The following is a 16,885-nucleotide window of genomic DNA, read 5'->3' as shown; positions in this document are numbered from 1 at the left end:
TTTTGATCGATTTGATGTCTTGCGCAAAGTTGCTGGTAATTTTTTTTTAAGCTTTTTAATTTCACGTTTTGTCACTAAAACTTGATTTGCAAAAAACACTATTTTTTCATTTTCTGATTTATGAGACATAAATTGTCAACTTTTCAGAAATTTCCAGAATGGGCACAAAATCTTCGACTGCGTTATGATTTTTTGAATTAATACTGATTTTTTTCAAAAATTCGAAATACTGGTCGCAAAAAAAATTAAACTACATTTTTCGATGTAAAATCGAATTTGCAATCAACAAGTACTCCAGTGAAATTTTGATAATGTGCACCGTTTTCAAGTTAAAGCCAGTTTTGGGTAACTTTAAAAAAAGTCTCACTTATTCATTGTTTTAAATAAGTGCTCATGTTTGCCCACTCTTGAAAAAAATAATATATATTTTTCTTTTCTAGTCTTGATTTAATTTTTTTTTAAATATTGTTTTCGAAAAGATCGGAAAATTTTACGAATGTTTCATACTTTATCAAAATTTTACTGAAGTACTTTTTGATTGCAAATTTGATTTTACATCGAAAAATGAAGTTGAAAATTTTTTTGCAACCAGTATTTCGATTTTTTGAAAAAAATCAGTATTGATTCAAAAATTCATAACTCGGTCGAACCTTTTTTGCCCATTCTGGAAATTTCTGAAAAGTTAGCATTTTATGTCCCCTAAAACATATCAAAAAATGAAAAAAATTAAAAATAGTGTTTTTTTGCAAATCAAGTTTTAGTGACAAGAAGTGAAATTAAAAATCACAAAAAATTTACCTTGTATCATTTTTTTCAGTGTAGTCCTTATCCTTACCTACAAATTTGCCAAAGACACCAAATCGACCAAAAAATTCCTTCAAAAGATAATGATTTTTCAATTTTCATATATCATTATTATTTTAAAAATTATTCCAAAATGGTTGGAACAGCCGAAAAATGTTTAACTAACAAAAAAACACGCAAAAAAAACATAATATTTAGCCTAATTAGGGAAAATATTCCCATTTTAATCACACTAAGCCGTTCGACACAATCTCATCAATATTGCCGTTTTCCGCTATTAAATCAACATTTTCAGATGTATCAACAATGAAGAGTTGCTTGCTCACTTTAATTTGAGCTATTGATTACTTTGGAACCGTCAAAAACACTTTTGTTAAGCTGTAATTTATCATCAACGAAAGGGTATAGTTCCCCTAGCTTACAGACGAACCGAAGCACACAGTTTTAATAACTGACAGCATATTTCCAGCTGGCAAATTGGTAAAATTTACTATTATTCTAGCTAATTTTCCTAGTTTTTAGATCTTGTTCCAGCTGTCAAATCTAGGATTTTTTTTAGGATTTCTAACTAAAAATATCGTGGTCTAAAAACAACTAGTTTTTTTTGGGAATTTTTAAATAAATTTTAGTAGGATTCACGATAAAGCTTCTTTCCATGTTGTTATTTATTTGGATGTTTAAGGTTGAAATTGAATGCATCATCTTTATTTGTTTTGGTTCAGAGAGTGAGTATACTTAGTAGACTCTGTGAAATGTCATCTGTTGACAGAATCCTCCCTGCGGTTAAAGCAACAGGCCTGGTCGTTTTTTTTATGTTGGGTGATACGTCTCGAGTATTCTCAAATGTACTGCAATCATTAATATTGACAAGAAAGAACTTGGGTTATAATTTAATCACATGTAAGAATGTTGACTGGTTGACAAAAAAAAACTCTTAAGGTAATTCCACATATTGAACATATCTCAATATAGTTGTACCGATTTCATTTTTAATTAGCCAAGCGAATCTAATTTCAATCACTTATGTGCTAGTAATCCATGCAATCATGCATAATAATTCCTAATTCTACATCGGACGTTTCCTTTTCTCATAAAAAAAGCTCGAAACCGCAGCATCGCTTCGACGAACCATCATTTCCATAATGCATATACCCATTAGATCGCGTTATGCAACTCGACCTTGGTTCAAATTCCTCATCGATCGGCCGAGCCATAAAAACCTGAATGGTTCCACCTTCTCCCCTCCCCTGCACGGACCTGGTGTCACCCTTTCATCTGCGACCGGCCGCGGCCTAGAATAGTAATCAATAAAATGCTCAAATCAACAGTCGTGTTCGAACCGTAAATCGCAACCATCCCGCACTGCTTCTTCTTCACCCCACATGATGCTGGGGTTAAAAAATAAACAACTCTCTTGGGGCAATTCGTAACGCACCTGGAATGAGAGATTGTGTCATTCGACATCCCCACCGTTGCCCTATGATTAATCATATAAAATCACAGCGCGCACTTGGAGCGGTGAACTCACGGTCCGATCTACCACCACACCGCCATGGAGTTTGTCCGTCCGTATTACTTAGTACAGAAGAGGTGACGATCCCTGCTGCGATGATGACCTATTCGATGCGGTGTTTACGTTTCGAGTCGCGCTAATGTTGTGAGATGTGCTGCCACAGCCATGATGACACCACGGTGAATCCTCGCGGAGAACCTGGTCCGTGAGACTTGCAGTTTACTCGCAAAGCTAATGTTTATTTCATGAGAGGTAGACTGAGGTATTCACCTGTCGGTAGACTTGGGGACGGATGCTTAGTTGAGTACGTGGCTGGTAGAAGTCATACTTTGATATTCTTCAGTTTTTCTGATGTTACGCCGGATAATCGGGGGTGGCGCGCGGCAAGGACAAGTTCTACACACCCTGAACGGACCTGTCAATCAACACAACTCTGCCACATGGAAAGGTCAAACGATTCCGGCCAGGTATTGTGCGCGTCACATGTTTGCCAACGCAGCAGCAGCACCCACTTGGACGGCTTCATTCCCAGAGAGGTGCGAGAGTTCTGAACGCGTGAAAACTGATACTGTCGGCACTGGCTACCGTGGAAGCTCCCCCGCCCCGCTCGTGTAAAACGACCGGAGCTCGTTACGTAAAAGCGGCGGCGAGTGACCGCGCGCCGCCCACCTGTGGTACACACGCAGCGATTCTACTCAGCGGATCATCATCAACGGATGGCAAGAAGAACAAGTCGAAAACACGTGCGTCGGTGTAGCGACGACGACGATGATGGTCGATGATGGCCGTCAACGCCGACATCGGGAAGTGATAACAAGCGCCAAGGTCAGCGCAGCGCGCTAGTGTGAGTTACAACCCGTTCCACGAACTACCTGGGACGGTCTAATGACCGAGTCGCGGCGCGTTACTTCAACTCTTCCAAATATAATTACAGGTCAGGAAAGTGTGAGCGTACGCAAAATCTAAGGTCGCATTCCACAGCCCCCGAAAACAGAGTCCATTCTCTTGTATACTCTTTTTCAAAGGGGGTCGTCCTTCGGCAGAAGACTTCCGATTTCACCGCAGAAAAGGTCGCACGTTGGCCAAGGTCGGTTCCAAGTGGCAGACGGCGACTTGTGGCGTGTGTACACACAAAGCCAGAAATTAGTGCAATGCTTGGCTGCGCTTTCGTCTGCCGGGTCAGTAATTGTAGGAGAGCGATTGAGCAGCTCTCGGGTCGGATCACTTGACTAATTGGCAGTATGAGTGACGTTGCTGACGCGCGTGAGTGTTGGTCTTCTGGAGGCTTTACGTTTTGAAGTGCTGATCTAAATATCTTAGTTGTGGAATTGATTTGGAATCAACATCATTTCGTTGTATAAAACAATATCTAAAACAGGAATTAGTCTTAAATCATTAATGGTAAAAAACCTAAAGTGTCTAATTGATGACTACTCTAGCTTTAGCTTTAAACTAGAATACACTGGAGTAGTCCAGATGGTAATATTCAGTGGAAGTTTGATTTTCCCGCCAATTGTGTAGTTATGAAGCTTTTTAATTTGATTGAAAACATATAGTTAGACAATTCGACGCCAACATTTCAAAGAGCATCATGTACAAACCATGCGTTTTGAGAAAAACGCATTTGAATGTTGAGCATCCATTTTCAATTCCCATTTTAATATAAAAGCAAAATAAGATGTTCTAATAATAACAAACGATGAAAAACGTTGCTTTCATTGATACTTGATCATGCAAATTCAATAAAACATTATTTCCGTCGTTTTATTTAAGAAAAACAAACATAACTTCTTTTGAAATCACCAACGTCTATATTACCCTGCTGTCATTGAGGGGGACGCTTTGTTATGATTCGTTTTTCTTCGCCGAATGTACATGGCGCTTTGTTCATGATGCTTTTTTTTTCGTCACGAGGTTTATGTAGTTTTTGTTTGACAGGTTGACAGGGCTATAAAAAAAGGGACTGCTGATGGCAGAGATTTTGTTTATGTTACTTTATTTAAAATCATGATTAAACAGACTTTACTGAAGTAACTTTTGCTCATTTTTGGTGGAGAGGTAGCTTATTAGGAGTACTTTTAGAATATGCAATAACCCAGAAAGTGTCAAAATGTACATGATGCCTTTTGAAATGTTACCGTCGAATTATCAAATTTTGTTAGGGTGGTACCATACAATAATCCCTTTATTAGAGCAATTCCAGCTCAAATCAGGAATTCAAGCAAAATAATGTAAAAGGGCCGAAGCATAAACAAAAAGTCTATCCTGCTCACGTCAGTTGATGTTTACATAAGAAACGAGCATGATAGACTCTTTGTTTACACTTCGGTACTTTTGTACTCTCTCCGATTTCAGTGAAACTTTTTAGACATGTTATTCTAGGTCTATATAATCCATTTTTGTGTATATGGAGCCGATTGTACTCAAAACACGGGTCCCCCACAGACCGTTATTATGAAGAAAAAATTTCCACCCAAACCAATGATTGGACATGGTTTCTGGGACCATTCTGCACCTCTGGGCCAAGTTTCAAAATATTTGCCGGCAGAAATTTCGAATACGGTCAGTTTTAGTATTTTTAGTTGAAATTAAGGGGAAATCACATGTAAAATGCATAGGAAAACTTCAAAGTTTCAATGCTTAAACTCTGAAACGTTACTGATCATGGTTTTAAATTGTACTTACATGTAGCAAAATGATATAAAACGATTTACGGAACTAACTTAGCCGGATTAAGCCGTAGTTAAGTGACTTGAGTACATTATTTACAAGTTTATATCTAAATATTTTTTAAATCTCCTACATTAGGCAATTTTAAGTCTAGGAAGACTAGATTGCATAAAAATAATTAAAATGGGGTGACTTTGAGCCAAGGGGTGACATTGTACCAAATTTTACGTTTGTTTAATAACTAAATAGCTTAACAACAAGCTCGATAAGCTTGAATTATAAGGATTACTCGTTGCAAATATTGTTGTCCTCTCCCACAATTTTGAAAAATTCCATAAAAGTTAAATAAAAACCTAGCCTGACAAGAGTTTTAAGACACAAACTACATTGAAAACTTAAATCGTCCTTCATATGTAAATATTTATAAGTTCAATAACCTATACATATCAGACTATACTATTTTCACATTTTCTTAAGATATGTCGGGATTGTTAAAATAGTGGATGAGTGGTTGTGTTTTCACATGAGACAGGAGTAGGTTTTGTTTTAACTAAATATATTATCAGTAAAAGTACTTGCTGATCAATAATAAGTTTTGATGAATTTCATTGATGATCAAACTGTATCAACAATACATTAATCAATTATAAAATACAGTTTTTGTGATGATTACCTGCAATTTTGCAAAATCATAATTAGTTTGAGATATTAATCCTGTGGGAAGTTGTGCCATTAAACTTTTGCTAATTATAATCATTATACAGGGCAACAAAAATGTTTGAGCTAAATTACAGCTGAAATACTCACTGCATTTCATTCAAATTTCTAAACGTTTTAAAACAAAACAATGTGATTTTTGATTACAAACTTGACACGTCACATAATTGTTTTTCTTTTATTTATATTCAGAACGAATCGATTCAGAACTGGAACATGTGCGCAGCATTTTAAATCTGTCACTTATAGGTGATTTAAAATCAATAGGCCTATTCAAACATATTAATTTGCGATCTGCGAAGCAATATCATCAAATTATTTTTGGGTTTGGGAACATAAATAGACCAAATTAAGCAGTCTACAAACAAATATTGACATAAACTTAATGCTTATCAAAACAATCTTTTGTACATTGTCACCCCTTGGCTCAAAGTCACCCCATTTTAATTATTTTTATGCAATCTAGTCTTCCTAGACTTAAAATTGCCTAATGTAGGAGATTTAAAAATATTTAGATATAAACTTGTAAATAATGTACTTAAGTCACTTAACTACGGCTTAATCCGGCTAAGTCAGTTCCGTAAATCGTTTTATATCATTTTGCTACATGTAAGTACAATTTAAAACCATGATCAGTAACGTTTCAGAGTTTAAGCATTGAAACTTTGAAGTTTTCCTATGCATTTTACATGTGATTTCCCCTTAATTTCAACTAAAAATACTAAAACTGACCGTATTCGAAATTTCTGCCGGCAAATATTTTGAAACTTGGCCTAGAGGTGCAGAATGGTCCCAGAAACCATGTCCAATCATTGGTTTGGGTGGAAATTTTTTCTTCATAATAACGGTCTGTGGGGGACCCGTGCAAAAATGATATTTGAAAAGGGCGTAAGTTATTTAAATATTTTTGTTTTTTTTTTAATTACTGAAACTCAAAGCCGTTGCATCGTACCAAAAAGTGGACAAAGACAGGCTTTCAAAAAAATACACTGAAAGAAAAATACACGCCACATCCATTAGATTTTTACAATTTTTTAGTTTATAAGTTAAATTTAAAGGTGATATCAGTTTTCTTCGTTCAACATTTTTGAGGAAATAGCCTAAGATGTTACAAAAAGACTCACAAAAAATGCAGGATGCTATGCCTCTCTTAAAAAAAATAAAAATTAAAATTAAAAAAAACATTCTTGATGCTGTTTTTTTAAAGTGGGCTTAACGTCAAAATTTCCAAAAGCATATAGTGGGAATCGATTCTCCTGACAATTTTACATAAAAGTCTCCATATTGACTATTGTTCTAAGCCCAATCCTTGTAAAGATACAGCGGTTTAAAAAATAAAAAATAGGGCTTTTGGTGGGTTTTGGCATTTTTTTTTTGTGATAAACTTTTTTTGTCTCGAAAATATTTTTACCGGAAAGCTCGTCCGATTTCCTAAAAGTTTGCCATTTTTCGTGAATCTTTTCTTAACATCTAAGAATATTTCCTAAAAAAATTTGAACCTTTAAATTTGACCTTTAAACTAAAAAATTGAAAAATTTCATAAGTTGCGTGTATTTTTGTATCAGTGTATTTTTTTCAGATAGCTCGTCCAATTTCCTACAAGTTTGTCTTTGACCACATTTTGATACGAGGCAAATGTAATCTATTCGTTGATTCTTTCTAATGCGATTAATGTGACTTTCCGTCTTTTGTTGCTAGTTTATCTAAAATATTGTAAATTAAAATATAAAAACTATTTTAGATGAAAATTAAAAATGCAATCGAAAATGACACTACACATTTTTTGATAAAGCACATCGATTTCATGGCATTTTTTTTTTTTCTTAAAAAAAACTATTCGAAAATATTTTATGAAGCTAAAGCACTCCCGCAAAAAAAAATATTTTCGAAACAACCTACAGTTTTATTTTTTTGACATTAGCCCACCCCCTTCAACATCGTTCCAAAAATTTTGGGGGCAAAAAAAATTGTTTTTTCAAAAATCTTCAAAATTTTAAAGGAAATAGAAGTCTAACCAACTGAAAACAATTTGAAATGCATTTTCCTGCGTTCAAAATCATATTTAGCATGTCTGGAATCGATAAAAATGTTTGCAATTTTTGTGAAATGCCAAAGTAAGTTTTTTTTACGTGGATATTTTGAAAACTATTGATTGCAAAACAACTCGGCAGGTAAAATGCAAAAGACACATTCCGCCGTGACGTTGCAACGCTTTGACTTTTCTTTTTTCAGTTTTTTGGCTGTAACTCAAAAAATACATTGAAAACTTAAAGGTACATATGTTATTACAGATTCGAAAAGTACATTAAATTTCCTATAAGAAACAATGTTGAAACATTATTTTAAGCAAATATTCTATTTTTGAGAGGGGAATATGTAGCGTGACGTTGCAACGCGTGACTTTTTCTCAATCCTGACCCAATCTATGTTTCGCCATTAACTCTGCTCTGTTAAATGGCAAATTTTATGTTCTTCTTCCATTTTTAGTGTAAAATTGGCCAACAAATCGAATGCAATCATTAGTTCTTCGAAAAAATCAAACCTCGATTTTTAAAGACCACTTACATTTTGTGACGTTGCAACGCACTGTTTTTGAAAACAGGGTTTTTCGTTGCGTTGCAACGTCACGAAATTTTAGTTTCAAAATAAATCATAGTTTTTTGTTAATTTGAGGAACTGTAGGTTATGATTTTATTATAAAACATTAAGGCCGATGCAAATATTTAAAAAAGTTTTTGTCCCTCGGCCCTGGCCCTGGGGGCAAAAATAAAAAAATATAAAAATTTAAATAACAAGCCATAATCTTCACATTTAAATGAAAAAAGTGTTTTAAAATGCATGTTACACTAGTTCAGTTGTTTTGCAATCATTAGTTTTCAAAAAATCTAAGATCTGACAAAAACAAAAATTGTATCGAAAAAAAAGATTTTGCATCGAAAATTTTCAAAAACTCTTAAGATTTTTTAATAAACTCAAACATGCTAAAAATGATTTTAAACGCAGGAGAATGTATTTTAATTTGATTTCAGCAGGTTGCCCTTGAATTATCATTGAAATTTTGAAGTTTATTGTAAAAATATTTTTTTTGCCCCCTGATTTTTTGGGCTAATTTTGAAGGCGGGGGTGACAAAAACTTTTAAAAATATTTGTACCAGCCTAATAGACAGTACAAGGACATGTGATCACGTGATTATTATTGTTTGATTAATTTAACCGTAATTTGGCCTACATAAGGGTGTGCGATGAAAAAATCGTTGCGTTGTATTAGAATAAACCCTACATAAATCAGTTTATCATAAAGGGGCCATCCAGCAACCACGTGATTATTTTTTTTTAAAGTTTTAGAATTTTTCCCCACTGTGAACATCGGTCTATTTTGATTTACTCAACAAGTTACCGATTTTCAAATAATTTTTTTCGCTAAATTTCAATTTACCGAAATCCGGAGGGACAGCCTTAGAGTTATATACATTTTTTAAATATGATGTTTTCTGAAAAAATATAAAAATATAAAAAATTATAGTAAAAAAAACTTCAGTTAAACTAGCATTCGAAAAGTTCTTCACAGATTTTGTGATAAAGTGACCGTTTTCAAGATAAAGCGACTGAAATTTTACATTTCAAATAAGGGCGATATTGAATGTTTGGCTCTTTTGAAATATGAGATTTGATTCCACTTCCACTTTTTCAAAATCTCAATTCACATTAAATAAGCAAATTGGATTTAGACGATTCGTAAACAATAATTAAATATTTCCAAAGTAATTAAAACTAAAAGTAATTTTTTTTAGTTAAAATCAGATTCGTAGATCCAAGTGCAAAAAAAAAGTAACAAATCTCATCGCAAACGATTGTTTTGAAAATAATCATTTAACAACGCAGTGGGTGTCTCTCCTGTGCCTTGCTTCTGAACGCTCAACGCTACAGGTTATTTTCACGCATTGTTATTTTGTTTTGAAAATCTCGCTGATGGGAGACCACTGATGTGATGTTTACTTTTGGCTAACGTTTGAAAAAAGTTGGGTTTGCAGAATGTCGGAACAGCTCATTAGCGTTTGAATTTTGATTCTATTCTAGAGGCACAGAGGGGTTGCAACGGCTGCATTCTGCTTTGATTTAGAAGGTGGCTCTTGAATTTTTTTTTTTTTTTTTTTTTTTTTTGGGAGGGTGATCCAGCCGCACATCGTTGATGTCGAAACCTCTAAACTGGGCCCTCGTCCTGTCACGTCCGTCAGTAGTCTTGTCGTACATTACAACTAGAATCAGATCTGCCAATGAATTAGTACACTTCGACCAAATAAACACTGACGCTGTATGGATCTGACTCTAGAATAAATGCACAGTTGTGTGTTATTCATAAGTCCAAAATGTTCAATTATTCGTATAAGTCCAAACATTCATTTGCGGATAACTACCTAACTTGAATTGAATACAAGATTTAAAGCAACCTATCCGAAAGCTACTCTTATCTCAAATCCCCGACATTTTAATTATTAACCAAAAAAAATCGTTTCTTTTAAAACCTGTCTGGCTTCTTTAAAAAAAAAATAATAACAGTTGATATTTTACAAGTCGTGAATTGAAAAAGAGACGACCATTTGTTCGTCAGAATTCCAGTAGATCCTCGATTCGCAACAATGGTCGATACAATCATAATCCGACAACCGTTAGTTCAACAGATCAACGAATTTAGTCCGATATCATTTCACTATTGATTGATCGAGACTCTATGAAAATTTTGACAAATTAGAATGGTTTTTATGCTACTTGAATGAAAATCACCGATTCTGATTGAATTACTAAATTCACTGTTACTAATTTTGTCCCTAAATAACTAAAGGCAAAGTATAAAAAGTTGATATTTATAGTTAAAATCCTAAATTCTACAATCACTATTTTTTTAAACCCGCATCCTAACCTGACACCCACATTAAGATAGGAAAAATCACATATGTAGCGGTTCATTGTACAAATGTGATATTTCCACTATCAGAGAACCTCCTTGTCTCGATGACAGCTTACCGGCCATCGATTAAGCCCTGAGACTACGCCAAAGTGGGTTCTCGCAGCATGAAGTGGTGTCCATGTGTAAAAATGGAAGCTTCAGCAATATACTGAACACTTCGATTTTAATTCCACATCGAATCAAATCATACTCTTTGCCAAACAAGCATCAAACCTATGACACTCATTATGACAAAGCCCAGGGATTTAGAAGGTGGCTCTTGAATTGCTGCTAAAAAAAATCTTAAAAGATCAATTTCTTAAACCGCCAATTATTTTGTAAATTTAAACAACAAGTTTCAACACCTCCTTCTGAGCAACTTCAACTCAGCTCCGGTGACTCTCTCAAGCGTTTGCCATAATAGCTGTCAGATTTGCGTAACTGCCCCGGCACGGTGGCACTCGGTGTGGCTCGTCAACACCCGTTGGAGACACCGCTAACTGTGTGCCCATTAATTTGTGCCTTTTAGTCGTGTGTTTTTGCTTCTACACTCTGGCGCAAAACTCCGACGAGTTGGTCGTCGTCGCGCGCGTACGGTGTCAGAATAATTAGCACTCGCACGATAAGTTGTGTGCTGTTAGATATGTGCCTATTTCACATTTATTCCGACGAATCGAACTCGATCGAACCCTCCCCGCGCGCAAATCTCTGTGTACGTGTGTGCTCTACTTAAGTCGAGTTGGCTAACTGACCGGGGCTGCAAAAAAACGAAAAACAAAAATACATGCGATTTCGTGTTTTTGCTGCTCCTTTCTACTCCTAATCGTGATTTTAAAATTTCATACCAGGTATCTCTCTTCGAGCAAACGTGATCGTTTTATCTAATTGAGTAATGCGATATGTGTATCTGCGCGCCGGTCGTCGCGGCGGTACTCGCTGTACCTGCTACAAGTACACGAACCGCGAAGACGTGAAGATTTAGGAATTGTACAACACCTGGAATGGCATTCCAAAGCGCGTTGGCAATTGAGTGGCGTTGTTTGATTTGCTGATGATTACGCAACTTTATCCACGGCAGACTCCATGGACTCCTCTTGTCAATCTACAGTTTATGAATTTGAAGCAGATCAGACAGCTTTGTAGAACGTTGCAAAGCGATCTGGGATTCGGCTTTTTACTTACAATAAATTTCTCAGAGCGTGCTTTTGAAATGTTTTTTTTTACCTGTAAAGAGAAAAGAGAAGCTCAAATTAGTCAAGGGTTTCGATAAGATTTAAGTCTACAAAAAAGACAATATCACTTGAAAAGAAAAATGAAAACATCGCTCACGACTCAAGTACATTCACTTCAACACATCATTTACCAATAATATCCAAAGTGCATCATATCAACCACATGTTCATGTGTGTGTGTATCTCTCAGTACAGCCTTGCAAAACACACACACACCCCTCAACAAATTACCCAAAACGACGTGTACAACCCACACACACATACACACCGAACTCACATGAGACGTGATCGTTTCGCCAGCGTGTTGAGGCACATTTTCAATTCCCAAATCGATTTCAGGAGATAATGGCGCGCACACGATTGCGATATGAAGCACCAGCCGGCAGGCTATACCTTAATGGCCATTTCTCTGTATGTGTGTACACAACACTTGAAAACTGCTCAACCGACGGCGGCGGATTTTGGCCAACGATGCCGGTTGCATCGTCCGGCCGCCGCCGATTGCGTTTTTCCATCAATTTGAGTTCATTGTCATCCCATGGTGAAGACGACGGCGGCGTCAACAACGATGATGATTATGTCAGTCGATGATCCAAAGAGGATTGTATTCAGTTATGGTGGCAAATGGACTCAAAAATTTCGGTCTGCCGAAGTATGTTTGAACTGTAATTTCAAGGGGACTGCCCGGGAATTGATCCCTGAACCTTCTGTTTGTGAGGTAAAATCTCTAACCGTAAAACCAGCTATAAATGATGAATCAAAATCCACATAGAAAACGCATGAAGTAACAGCTTATTTCCCCAAATTAATAATGTTACATCTTCATCCTCGATTCTATCAATGTGTGTGCGTGTGTGTGTAAACTTTTACCGCATCGCCCGACTGTCTGCGCCGGATCTCCTGATCAGACCGGCTTAGTGCAGCCACCCAGAGCTGTGAACTGCTTTATACGCGAGCAGTGCGTTACAGATATAGATTGAAGCATTAAATTAGCCTTATAGAAGGCCCTGTAGCAGCATCAGCAGTTATTGCGGCGCGCGTCGAATACTAAATTGCTCATCACTTTTACTTCTTCTTCTTCTACTTCCTGCTGCTGCTCTTTGGCCGCGGAGAGATTTACCGATTATAACCGGAGCGAGGTTTCCGAGGCACGTGTGCGTTTGTGTGTGTGTGAATATTCTTCGATTTGCCTAATCCACAATTCGTGCCCGCCGGTTCGGCAAGCGTGGAAATTTCATTCAGAACAAAATTGATAGTTATCTAAGGTTATCAATTTCGGCGTGTATAGAGATAGAGGGCCCTTTCAGAGGCGCACAATGCAAAGGCGGCGGCATAATCTGCGTTAAACGCGTGTGCCCGCCGTTATCTACGCCGCGGCATCATAATCATCGTTGTCGGGTCTTATCATCACTTGTGGTGTGTGGTACAATGAGTCGCCCTGCCGCACCCAACTGGAGGCTATTAAGTGGGTCGTTGATCGCTCAGCGTTGTTTGTCTTGAAATCAGTCGGCCTGGGTTCGTTCCTAGACGGTCCCGGTGGCATTTTTCGAGACGAGATTTGTCTGATCACGCCTTCCGTCGGACGGGGAAGTAAATGTTGGCGCCGGTTTTAGAGGTTAGGTCGTTAGGTCAATCGAGGTGTAGGAGTCGTCTCCCTGGGTTCTGTCCTGGTGGAGTCGCTGGTAGGCAGTTGGACTCACAATCCAATGGTCCTCAGTTCGAATCCCGGGGTGGATGGAAGCTAAGGTGTAAAAAGAGGTTTGCAATTATCTCAGCAATCAAGCCTTCGGACACCAAGTTTTGAGTAGGAATCTCACTATCGAGAACGCCAAGGCAATGCTGTAGAGCGAGCATTTTGTTTTATTGACATGAGCTTTCTAACTATGATGATGATATTTTCAATTTAGTATATATTTTTTTTGATGATTCGTTTTCAATACATTTCTATGTCAAAAGAAGCCATCTGATTAGTAGTTTTTCCATACAAGGCTCCATACAATTTTGCGAAAATCTATATCTTGAAAAAGGATTTTCTGATCAATCTGGTGTCTCGGTGGTGTTCAGTTTTTTTTTTTGCAATTCGAAAATACCAAATGAAGAGAAATCATAAATCTGAGAAAAAAAATTTAATAAACAATCCATAAAATTTTCTCTTTTTGACTTCGTTGATCGGATTGATATTTTCTGAGAGCTCGTTGAGTTTAAATTTTGTGTAAATGAGTGTTTCTAAGTGTCATCTTATTTGCTCTCATTTCTCAACTCGCGATATTTTGGAAACTTTTGTACCGATTTTCAATGTTAAGAAATGAAACCTTTGAGCAATTCTCTACGAAATCGGTCTATTTTCTTCAATTTTAATTTTTGACTAACATTTTAAAAGGGCGTATAATTGAATGTTTGGCCCTTTTGAAATGTTAGTCTTGATTTGAAAATTTTGAAAATATTGTTTTCGAAAAGATCGGAAAATATCACAAATGTTTCATATTTTAACTTTGAAAATCGGACTATTGGTTGCTGAGATATCGACATTGAAAAATGGTGGGCTGTTTGTGTGAGACTTAGAAAACATGAATTTTCCTGTTTTTAAACCTTTGCATTGCAATATCTCAGCAACTAAAGGTCGTATCAACAAAGTCCAAAGAAGAAAAATATAGAGAATTTTCTCAGCTTTTCAAAAATATTTTTTCCAGAAGTGTGCAAACATGTGCACTAATTTAAAAAAATGAAAAACTGCGACTATTTTCAAAAAAGTCACCTAAATATGGATTTAACTTGAAAACGGTGCACTTTATCAAAATTTTACTAAAGTAGTTTTTGATTGCAAATTTGATTTTACATCGAAAAATGAAGTTGAAAAAATTTTGCGACCTATATTTCGATTTTTTGAAAAAATAAGTATTGATTAAAAAATTCATAACTCGGTCAATGATTTTTTGCACAACCTGGAAATTTCTGAAAATTTGGCATTTTATGTCCTCTAAAACATATCAAAAAAAATAAAAATTAAAAATAGTGTTTTTTTGCAAATCAAATTTTAGTGATAAAAAGTTAAATAAAAAAAATCACCAAATTTTTTTTACCGTGTATCATTTTTTTCCAGTGTAGTCCGTATCCATACCTACAACTATGCCGAAGAAACCAAATCGATCAAAAAATTCCTTCAAAAGATACAGATTTTTGAATTTTCATACATCATTTTTGTATGGACAGCTGCGAAATTTGTATGGAAAATTATATGGACAAACTAATGACGCAAAAGGGCTTCTTTGGGCATACCGAAGGCACCAAAAAAGTTTCAGTCGGATTAAAAAATACAAAAAAAATCGAATGACCGAAATCCTACAGAACTGCTCCTTTGTGAAATGTTCTGCTGATCAACTTTTTTTAAGTGCTTTCACCTTTTTGTTTACATTTTTGAACATTGGGATATATTATATAATTTTAGAAACTAGATTTATACAAATGAGCTTTTTTACAAAATTTAAGCTGTGTCTCAACGACTTATAGCAGTCAACATACGATAAACAAATTCAAAAATATTAATTTGTAGTGAATTATCTGAGCTTCTCGAAAATATGTTTTGCATGAGTGCATTTGCTTCATGAAGTTTTTTTTTAACTGCAAAAAACTGAAAAAATCGCTTTAAAATGCACTCCATTAAAAATAATAAACAGTAATTTTTGATTGTAAATTTAACTTTGCCAATTTTGTTAAATAAAACTCTAGGTTCAAATTTGACCGAACTTAAAATAAAAAAAGAAACTAAACAAATTAAAATTACAAGCCGAAATTTCTACATTTGAATGAAAAAAGTGTTTTAAAATGCGTTTTAAGCCTGTCCAGTTGTTTTACAACCATTAGTTTTCAAAATATCTGAGTATCGACGAAAATTCTATTAGTGCGGAGCGTGTGAGGACGCGCATTCCTGTTTATTCGTGTGTATTTTGATTTTGTGTCGCTGTCCGTGTTATGACAATTAAAAAAAGCAGCGGAATTTGTGCGGTGAAAAGTTATTTTCAATTTTTTTTTCATTGTTCTTTGTTTGCGTGTTTGTTGGCCGATGTGATTTTTTTTGTATTGTTCTCTTTATATAGTTTTCGATAGAATCGGTCCGGCTGCCTGAGATTTTAAATTTTAAACCGATAAACAAATTGCTTATGGTCACATCACTGCTACTCGTGAATCTTGACCTACAAATCCTTCAAAATTAGTGTGATATGTTGTCGGAGATGCAGTCAAGTGAGCGGTCCCTTTCACTCAAGTATCGGACTGACTAACATTCCCATCCACTTCCCAGTGATTCTACTTTGGTCGTAGCCGGCGCCGGTATTGATCAGCATGATAGAGGCCTTTGAGAAGTTGTTAAGCGAGGAAAAATAGCAGTAACTTCCAGAGGTCCTGGTCAATAACGGAGTAGCAACTGCGAGTTTATGTCCCTCGATTCCGACCAAAGTCGGTGGGGAAGGGGGAGAGAGCAAAGCAATAAAAAAGTTTAAAAATTGAATTTACGAGCCATGGTTTCAGCATTTGAAAAAAAAGTGATTCATAGTGCATTATACACCTGTCCAGTTGTTTTGCAATCATTATTTCCCATAATATCTAAGTATTGACGATTTTATTTTTTTGCGGTGCTGTGCATTGAAATTTCATTTTAAAAAAATCTAAATATTTTTAATCCGGCTTAAACTAATAGATACTAATATTGCATTTTAGAGGACGCTTGCTTATTCCACTGTTTAGATAACATTTGCTCCGAATAACCAAGTAATTGGTTGTGTTGATATGAGGTCGAGATGGATAAAAACAATTTTTGGTTCAACATTAACCGTTCTCATCAAAATGTACAAATTAAAATAGATGTTTTCATAAAGCTTCAAATCTTGATGCATCTCTAATTTCGCACAAACAAAAGTTAAGGTGAAATATGCCTCACTCTTCCCGGTCGCGTCCGCATCAACAGTCGTCGGTCGTCGTCGTCGAGGAAAACCTTTAAATAATTAGTCA

The 16,885-nt window shown here is 35.8% G+C and overlaps 1 protein-coding gene across 10 annotated transcripts in view; it reads right to left on the bottom strand.

Annotated features, from left to right (window-relative positions):
• LOC6047677 (serine/threonine-protein kinase 10) overlaps nucleotides 1-16,885 on the bottom strand; it is a 104,431-nt gene that overhangs the window by 55,002 nt on the left and 32,544 nt on the right. Inside the window, exon 1 of one of the 10 annotated variants that reach the window (XM_038255109.1) lies at nucleotides 11,832-11,853. The exons of the other annotated variants lie outside the window; for them this stretch is intronic. The gene's annotated coding sequence lies outside the window, so the exon portion shown is untranslated. Of the gene's footprint in view, nucleotides 1-11,831; nucleotides 11,854-16,885 lie in introns of those variants that run through there. 10 annotated transcript variants of the gene reach the window in all.

Source organism: Culex quinquefasciatus, chromosome 2, assembly GCF_015732765.1.
Source record: "Culex quinquefasciatus strain JHB chromosome 2, VPISU_Cqui_1.0_pri_paternal, whole genome shotgun sequence".
NCBI classification, from domain to species: domain Eukaryota; kingdom Metazoa; phylum Arthropoda; class Insecta; order Diptera; family Culicidae; genus Culex; species Culex quinquefasciatus.
This window is presented reverse-complemented; position numbering and strand designations above follow the sequence as displayed.